Here is a 9,354-nt window from a genome sequence, read left to right on the forward strand (position 1 = left end):
TGATGGGAGGGATTGGGGGCAGGAAGAGAAGGGGACGACAGAGGATGAGATGGCTGGCTGGCATCACCAACTCGATGCACATGAGTTTGGGTGAACTCCAGGAGTTGGTGATGGACAGGGATGCATGGTGTGCTGCAATTCAAGGGGTCGCAAAGAGTCGGACATGACTGAGCAACTGAACTGAACTGAACTAAGAACTCCAATTTATGATAAATTTCACTGACTTTGAAATAGATATTTGTGATAGCAGAATTGTTAAAGATGCGTTCCCTTGAAACATAAAAGTTTGAGCATAGCTTTTTGAATTGGCTTTGTTTTTACACTATAGATGATGGGATTCATCACAGGAGGGATGAGCAAGTATACATTAGCAATGAGTGTGGGCACATAAGATGGAGCGTGTTTTCCAAATCTGTGAACAAAAGACAGGCTGATCAAAGGGATGTAGAATATGGCCACAGCAGTGATATGAGAAATGCAGGTGCTGAAGGCCTTCTTTCTCTCCTCTGGGGATGCAATGTTGAGAACCGAGAGAATGATCAAGACATAGGAAAGCAGGATAAACACAGAGTCCACCCCAGCAGTAGAGATAATTGCAGTTAGTCCAAATACACTGTTGATCTTTGTATCTGAACACGAGATCTTCATCACATCAGGGTGGAAGCAGTAGGAGTGATGGAGCACATGACTATGGCAGAATGATAGACGTTTAAGAAGCAGGACTAGTGGTGTCAGAATGACTGTCTCCGTGGTGATGACTGCTAGACCAATCTGTGCAATCCTCGTGTGCGTTAGAAAGGTAGCATATCTCAGGGGGTTAGAAATGGCCACAAAACGGTCAAAGGCCATAGCCAGGAGCACCGAAGATTCCATGAAAGTGAAGAGGTGAATGCAGAACATCTGTGATAAGCAAGCATTGAGGCTGATTTCCTTCCCGGGCATTGACCCAGAAGATTCCCAGTACTGTCACCAGTGTTGAGATGCATAAGCCAATGTCGGTGGTGGACAACATGGACAGGAAGTAGTACATGGGCTCATGGAGGCTTGGCTCAGTAAGGACTATGAATAGGATCAAAGTATTTACAGAAAGGGCAGTCAAATAAAGGCAGCAGAATGGGATGGAGATCCAGGTGTGGGCCCATTCAAGTCCAGGGATGCCAGTCAAGAGGAAAGTTGGCAAAGTGGAGTTATGGAGAATTGGCATTAATGTATGCAGGAGTGGAATTCTATTGTTTGATCTTGACTTTCTAAATTTAAAATTTATTTTTAGCTTAAGTTTACTATAAATTTAGTAAAGTTCACAAAACTTCAGAGTACAGCTAAGTCTGGCATCTATATATACCTATGTAACCACTTCCATGATCAACTGATACATCCTTACCACCAACCCAGAAGGCTTCCTAATGCTTCATCCTTAACAATGTCTTCTCCTGCAGTAACCATTGTTCTGACTTCTAGTACTACAATTACTTCTCTCTGTTCTTGATCTTGATATAATAGAATCATGTAGTATATTCTAATTGCATCTTGCTTCTTTCACCAATATTATGTCTGTGAAGTTCATCACTGAAATAAGATGTTGAGTTCAATTTAATTTAAATTTACTTAGCTAAATCTATTTGATGTTTATCACTTATTATCCTATACTCTAACCAACATTTTTATTACATATTTTATTCTTCAACTGGATTGTAAACTTCTACTTGAGAATGGGAGTTAATCTTAATTCTGCTACGTGAGAATAGGAGTGCATTTTAGCTAATCTTTGCTTCAAACAATTCATTGCTCATAGTAGATATTCAATATGTTTCTGGTAATTGATTTATATTTTATTTGCCTTCCTGAAATACTCTATTTAACCATGAGCAGAACTTGGTCTAAGAAAACACTTGACTAATTTTGCTTTGGAATTTTAGAATTGTTAAACTCAGATTATAAATGAAAAGTCATTTTGACTTAGCAGGGAAACCTCTCTTTGTCATGTTCCACATATATCTAAGACTCTATCCCAGATAACATCAGTTTATCCTGCCTCATTCCATTTATTTACTAAAGTGAACTAGAGGGAAGATGCTTCAGGTCCTGTGAATCTGCAGCTTGATACTGTTTTTAATTTGTAACATTAAAATACTGCCTTGTTTACCATTATAGAGTCTGCCTTTGTTGTGCTAAAAATCAATAGGGAAAAATCTTCTTTTGTGTCACATATTCCCTGGTCCTTAATCTAGTCTTTGAGCTCTTATAGGGTTGTTCAGGTATACAATATTGTGTGAATCTAAGACAGTGTTCTATATAATGTTATAGGTATTTTACAAAGATTATTTCATTTGAACCTATGATAAACCTGAGAGAGATATTTTTATTACAGATAAAACAAAGAGAAGTTCAGAAGTTATTATAAATTACTAAAGGTCATAAAATCTGGAAGCGATTACACTGAGAATCAGAAAATAAGACTTTAGAACTTGTGCAGTTAAAAACTACACTATACTTCCTATGAAAATAATAATAATAATTACTTATATTTCAACAGTAATATAATTCTCTATTAATAAATATGGCAACCATGTTAGAGATATCTATGTTTTCAAATCTCCTATATAATATTTTTATGGTTCAGAGATGAAGCAACTGTATTTCTGGATTGCATATGTTTTGGAGGACATGTAGATAATTTATTGAAACAATTTAGCAAACAATTTAGCAAACAGGAAACTCTTAAGCATAATATGGGATACATTAATTCAAATTAATCTATAGTGGACATAAATTTATTGTAAAAATAAACCTATTGTCCAAAATATATTTTAAGCTCATTTAAGACTTCTATTTTTCCTTTAAAAGCCATCCAAGATAATTTCCATTAAATATATCCATTTTTGGACAATTTTATCATCAAATTAACTACATAACTTACTTATGGATGTAGTCAAAGTTTAGTTTGACTATTTCTCCAACATGTTGTTATCTATTTATACATACTTTCTATTCCATAGGCATTTCATGGATAATGTTATTTTATTCATTTATTTTCCAACTTTAAAATATTTATTTAATCTGAAGCTAATCTCCTAAATACTTCCCTAGTAGCTTAGTGGTAAAGAATCTGCCTGCCAATGCAAGAGTCATGGGTTCCACTCCTGGGTCAGGAATATTCCCTGGAGAAAGAAATGGCAACTCACTCCAGTATTCTTGCCTGGTAAATCCCATGGACAGAGGAACCTGGTGGGCTATACAGTCCATGGGGTCCAAAAAGAGTAGGACACAACTTAGCGACTAGACAACAACAAATCTCTTAAATATTAGATCCATCTCCCTAACTCATGGATTTCTCCCTTAAAGTATCTCAAAGTCAACTCAAGCACCAAATGATGGCATCTGAATTATCTCCCACAACTTGTATATTCTATTTCTTCCCATTTTGATTAATAGCTCTATACATCTATTGTCAATCTATAGGTCTATGGTAACTTAATATATCAGGTTGCCTAATTCAGAAATCTGAATGTACTCTCACCTCCCATCTGTAGATCATTAATATCTATCTATGTTGCAACTCTTTCTAATTTGTATAGCATATTGCTTTCAGAGTTTTCTAAGATTTAAAATAGACTTTGGGATTAAAACATACACACTACTATAGATAAAATAGACAACCAAAGAGGACCTACTGTATGGCACAGGGAACTATACTCAATATCTTGTAACAACCTATAATGGAAAAGAATCTAACAAAGATTATGAATATAAATGTAGATAATATATACATACATATATATATATACACACACACACACACACACACATACATATATATATATGTATATAGGTATAACTGAATCACTTTGCTCTACACCTGGAACTAACACAACATTGTAAAACAACTATATTTCAATAAATTGTTTTTAAAAATAGAATAGAATAGACTTCCATTTTAAAGTATTTTTAGCCAGTACTAACTGAAACCAGTCTCTCCCAATTTTCTATTAAATTTTCAAAAAAAGATAAAGGGGAAGAGAAACAGACCAAAGAAACACTAAAGTTAAAGACAGATAGTCTTCATCCAGAAGTTTTTGAAGGTAATTAACTGCTCCTAACTAAGGAATATAGACAGGAATTGAGTCAGAACATAGGACAGCACTTAATGCCATTTTGACAGACTACATTCAGGAATCCAGAGTCTGTATCAAAAAAAAAAAAAAAATCACCTTTTTTAAAAGGATATTTAACCATAAGTTGACCTAGGGAGTTTTGTTTCCCCAGACATCTCATCTCAAGAAAAACAGGCAAAGATGATGGTGTGAGGGGTGTCATTAGTAGAGACATGTTGAATTTTGAAATATCCACTAAAGTGCATCTTTGTCAGCAGAAGTGAAGACAGAAGAAAATTTGGCAACAGCATTATTTTGAAATTTAGGTTTTAATTGCCTCTCTTTCCAAAGAGGCAAAGAGCTAGAAGTGTTGGTAGCATGGGTGTTCGTGGGACTGTAGGTTCTAGAAGCTGGAAAATGGGTCAGAACCTGCACTCTACATGATCATAATTTGTGAGACAGCATCCAGAAGCAAGCTGCATGAGTAGTTTATTGGGGGTAAAAAGGTGTGAAAAGATCTTCCTTTACACTACAGAAAAAAAAAATGCTAGTATAAAATCTTTAAAATATTGCATAAAAATAAAAAGAGAATAGCATCTCAGTCGTCAGTATCAAAGCTGTTAAAACCCCTGTAGAATGAAGAAGAAAATATCCTAAGGTAATTCAGGTAATAGACCATAAAGCATTATGAAAAAAAATGGGAAAAGAAAGGCCAAAATAATGAGATACTAGTAACATAAAGAATTAAAGAAAATATTAGATGTAATTCAAATCAGAATTGAGGTTAATAATTTAAAGATTGTATTTTGAGGTTTTGTTATTATATGTGTCATGAAATACACACATAAAAGAAGCATTTTTTTTTAAACTTTACATAATTGTATTAGTTTTGCCAAATATCAAAATGAATCCACCACAAGTATACATTTGTTCCCCATCCTGAACCCTTTTTGCCATGATTAACTAAACAGATAAGAACAAAACATCTATATGGGGTTTGGGATTTCTGAGTAGATATAAGAGCCATAGAAGTCAACAAAACAGTGGAAGTAAGAATAACCAGGAGCTCCGAGGGCCTGGAGATCAGGTACCATGGTAAGTGGAGGAATGCCTTACCTTTCAAGATGTGGAAAATTATAAGGCATACAAAGAAAGATGTTGAAGTAGCAATGCCAGAAGACTAGATAAATTGTTGTTTTCACTTCTGAAAAAAAGTCTTGCTTTTATTTAAGCTAAATCACTCATGAGTCAGCCTTATTTCATCAGATGTATTTTACTGTAGACACAACCAAGTACTGTTTCTGATCTGAAAACAGCTGCTTGACTTGGCCTTTAGACAAGAGGAAAGACTTCTCTTACTCTTATTTGGGGTGAGTATATGAAGGCTACCCATTTACCTCTAAGAATGGAGAATTTTATAAGCAAACTTGCTGATACAGGAATTTACTCAGTGGGAATAAATACACCCCAGGGGAATTTCTGTACCCTTCTGTTGTGCTTTACCTACCTGCCCCCAGGTTATCTTGCTGGCACCAGGAAATGTGATGCTAAGACAGACACAAAAGAACCAAGAAGAATGAACATCGACACAGCAAATCTGTATTTACATGCTTTAATTAAAATTGAAATTGAATCATTATTTGAGCATGGATATGTCCATTTAATGAGGATCCAGTAACCCTTAATTTTCATTCTTTGTGTTTCTGTTAAAGAATCTATCACACAGCTTTTTATGCACAACTAAGTGAAATAATAGATGCTTTGAAAGTATCTCCAGGTAATAGCATAGTAGCAGGGTTATAGTGGATGAGCATTAAATGTTAAAATGAGCAAATACATTCCTATAATTAAGAAGTAAGCAGTAAAACAGAATTACAAAGTCAAGTGGCTCCATGAGTGTAGCCCTTTTCATACAAGAAGAAAAATTTGGCAACATGGTGCCCTGGTGGCTCAGATGGTAAAGAATTTGCCTGTAATGCAGGAGACACAAGGTCAATTCCTGGGTCGGAAAGATCCCCTGGAGAGGGAATGGCTACCCACTCCAGTATTCTTGCCTGGGAAATCCCATGGACAGAGGAGCCTGGCAGGCTATGGTCCATGTGGTTGCAAAAGAGTTGGACACGACTTAGCATCTAAACAACAAAAAATCATCTAACATGCTTCTTTCTACCAAAACCTTTTTCAATCCTTCTCTCCCAAACTCAAGGTCAAGCTTGCAAAGTATGACAATTCTTCTAGCTCCTTTGTCATCCATTCTTGTTTTGTTTTTGTTATAATGTTACCTAGCTAACCCCTTGTTGGTTGTTTGTTTATTTTGTCCTAGGGATGTCCCACTACTGCTTGGACATTAAGCTCTCTTGTCTACCCTTCAGACGTTGGGGGTTCTTATAATTGCAGCCTCCTGTTTTTTTCTGATTAATCACTGCTCTCTGGCCTCTGTTATGTCAAGGCCTTACCACGTGCATGGATATTAATGAGCCTGGCTCTATGACTGCATCTCCAATGGTCACTCCTGGTCAACAGAGGACAGCCACTTCTCAACTTCTTAGTGTTGCTATCATCTTCACATGTCATTCCTCAATAGCCTTTGAACGACATGTCCTCTAGGCCCTCTTCAAGGACACACTCAAGGGTGGGTCTTATGGCTTTATGTAATCTACTCATAGCAGTTTGCGCACTTTTGTCAGCAGTTCAAATGAGGTGGATGAAACTGGAGCCTATTATACAGACTGAAGTAAGCCAGAAAGAAAAACACCAATACAGTATATTAACGCATATATATGGAATTTAAAAAGATGGTAACAGTAACCCTGTATATGAGACAGCAAAATAGACACTGATGTATAGAACAGTCTTTTGAAGTCTGTGGGAGAGGGAGAGGGTGGGATGATTTGGGAGAATGGCATTGAAATATGTACAATATCATATATGAAATGTGTCGCCAGTCCAGGATCGATGCATGATACTGGATGCTTGGGGCCGGTGCACTGGGACGACCCAGAGGGATGGTATTGGGAGGGAGGAGGGAGGAGGATTCAGGATGGGGAACCTATGTATACCGGTGGCAGATTCATTTTGATATATGGCAAAACCAATATAATATTGTAAAGTTAAATAAATTAAAATAAAAAAAAGAATGCCTCATAGAAGAGGTAGAGTTTGAATGCAATGTAGATAAAAACCAAAGAGGAATGAATGTGATATTCTAGAATGGGAAGTAGTAAGATTCAATGTGGAGTTAACCTCTTACATCAGCAGAATGGTGAGAATTCGAATTCAAGTGTATTTAGAATCCTGGCCAATGAAGTAGATAAGCAAGCAACTTATTTCCAGGCTGAGAGATATCAACTAGATCCACCCTTCTGCAGGAAAAAATTTAATTTTTTCCATAAATTAATCAAATTGGAATTACTGGACAGAATTGGAAAAAGGGAAAGACAGAGAACACAACAGATGTATATAAATGAAAGAATCAGGGCATATGTAAGGTACAGAAAAACACAGTGAAACAATGTTATGCCTTCACATTCACATAGCTCTCTTTTTTTTCCCTTGTCAGCTTCTTTTATTTCTACCTGTGACCTAGGGAATGAGCTGCTCTGATCTATAAGATTCTCCTGAGTATCTTTTAAATGGGGACTTCTTGAAGTACTGAATTTTATTAGAATGCTAATTTAGTAAATTTACCTCAAGTCCACTCTGCATCTAAGCGAAGCACAAGCCAACCTCCAAATAGCATGTATATGTGAGATGGAAATGGCAACCCACTCCAGTATTCTTGCCTAGAGAATCCGTGGACAGAGGAGCCTGGTGGGCTGCTGTCCATAGGGTTGCACAGAGTCGGACACGACTGAAGTGAGTTAGCATGCATGCATGCATTGGAGAAGGAAATGACAACTCAATCCAGTATTCTTGCCTGGAGAATCCCAGGGACAGAGGAACCTGGTGGGTTGCCATCTATGGGGTCGCACAGAGTCAGACACGACTGAAGTGACTTAGCAGCAGCAGCAGCAGAAGCATGTATATGTAGTATCTTAGATAATTTGTAGACCAATACAACTCAAGCTAAATAACATTATCCAAGTTTCTGCTTGCATCTCATAAAATCCCCTAATATATTTCTCCCTTCCCATCATCTTGTGTGTGTGTGTGTGTGTGTGTGTGTGTTTGTGTATGTGCACACACGTTCAGGTCCAGCCAGAAGTATTCAAAGAGATATAGAATCTTTTCTTTAGCAGGTTTAGCTAGGATTACACTTTATAATGCTATAGTCCTTTGGGCATCTCAAAGTAAAAGTTCCTCAACTTAAACATTTTTGTGTGTTCTATATTTTTGAAGCTCTATGCAGGAAACAGGCATGTAGAACTCTCAGAACAAAAGTCCCCTATGTATACAATTCAGGAAGAACAATGGAATTTCTAAACCAAATCTATAAATCAATTCTTCTTAAAATAATATTGTTTAAGCAAAAGATGTTCTTTAAGCAACTAATGAAAATCTTGTAACCTAAATTCACTTGGAAGAATCTGATGGAGGGAAAAAATCAGAAGGACAGAGAAGGAAATATTTTGTGTTTTCATATTCTTTGATGCTGTGCCTAGACAGGACCTATGAATTTAAAATTCAGGAGCGTATTCTTCCATGAAGAGTAAAATGGTGACACAATACCTCTTACATTGTTCCACAGAATTGCTTCCAGAATACTCTTCTCCATTTACCTTTGGAAACATTTTCAGCTTAGAAGGCAGCACAAATAAGGGGTATAATTTTGTATTAGCAACTATTGCAACACTTCATACATTATTTTATAACTTTTTATCTCTATAATTACTTCACACATTAGATTTTAAGGACATTATCTTCTAATTTCTATTGCTTTTCACAAAGCCAAATGTAAGACAGACCCCAGTCACTGGTGTGCTGGCAAACTGAAATCCTAGGAAAAAAGAAACGAAACTCATTTTCAGTATTTACCAATGCCGTAGCATCAGTGGTGATTCTAGCTGTCAAGGCAGCATCATTAATGCGGAGTTGAGAAGAGATGCACACTATGGCTTCCTGCAAACTAGTGTGAGTTGGCTCCAGCTCACAGCTGCCCCCAGTGTTTCTGGGATTCACAGCTCATCCTTCCTCTCTTGGACCACTTTTCCAACAGCAATAATATTGATGGGTCTCCCATCAGGTTTCCATCTCCCTTTTCCTCCATATTTTTCAACCATTTTGTGCAACTGATTTTTAAGTTTCTGTCCATCTCTTAAATTGA

The 9,354-nt window shown here is 36.6% G+C and overlaps 1 pseudogene; it reads right to left on the minus strand.

Moving 5' to 3' along the window:
- Window positions 1–255: 255 nt before the first annotated feature.
- On the minus strand, window positions 256–1,204 carry LOC112579356 (annotated as a pseudogene).
- Window positions 1,205–9,354: the final 8,150 nt, after the last annotated feature.

This window comes from Bubalus bubalis, chromosome 16 (assembly GCF_019923935.1).
Source record: "Bubalus bubalis isolate 160015118507 breed Murrah chromosome 16, NDDB_SH_1, whole genome shotgun sequence".
In the NCBI taxonomy this organism is placed as follows: Eukaryota; Metazoa; Chordata; class Mammalia; order Artiodactyla; family Bovidae; genus Bubalus; species Bubalus bubalis.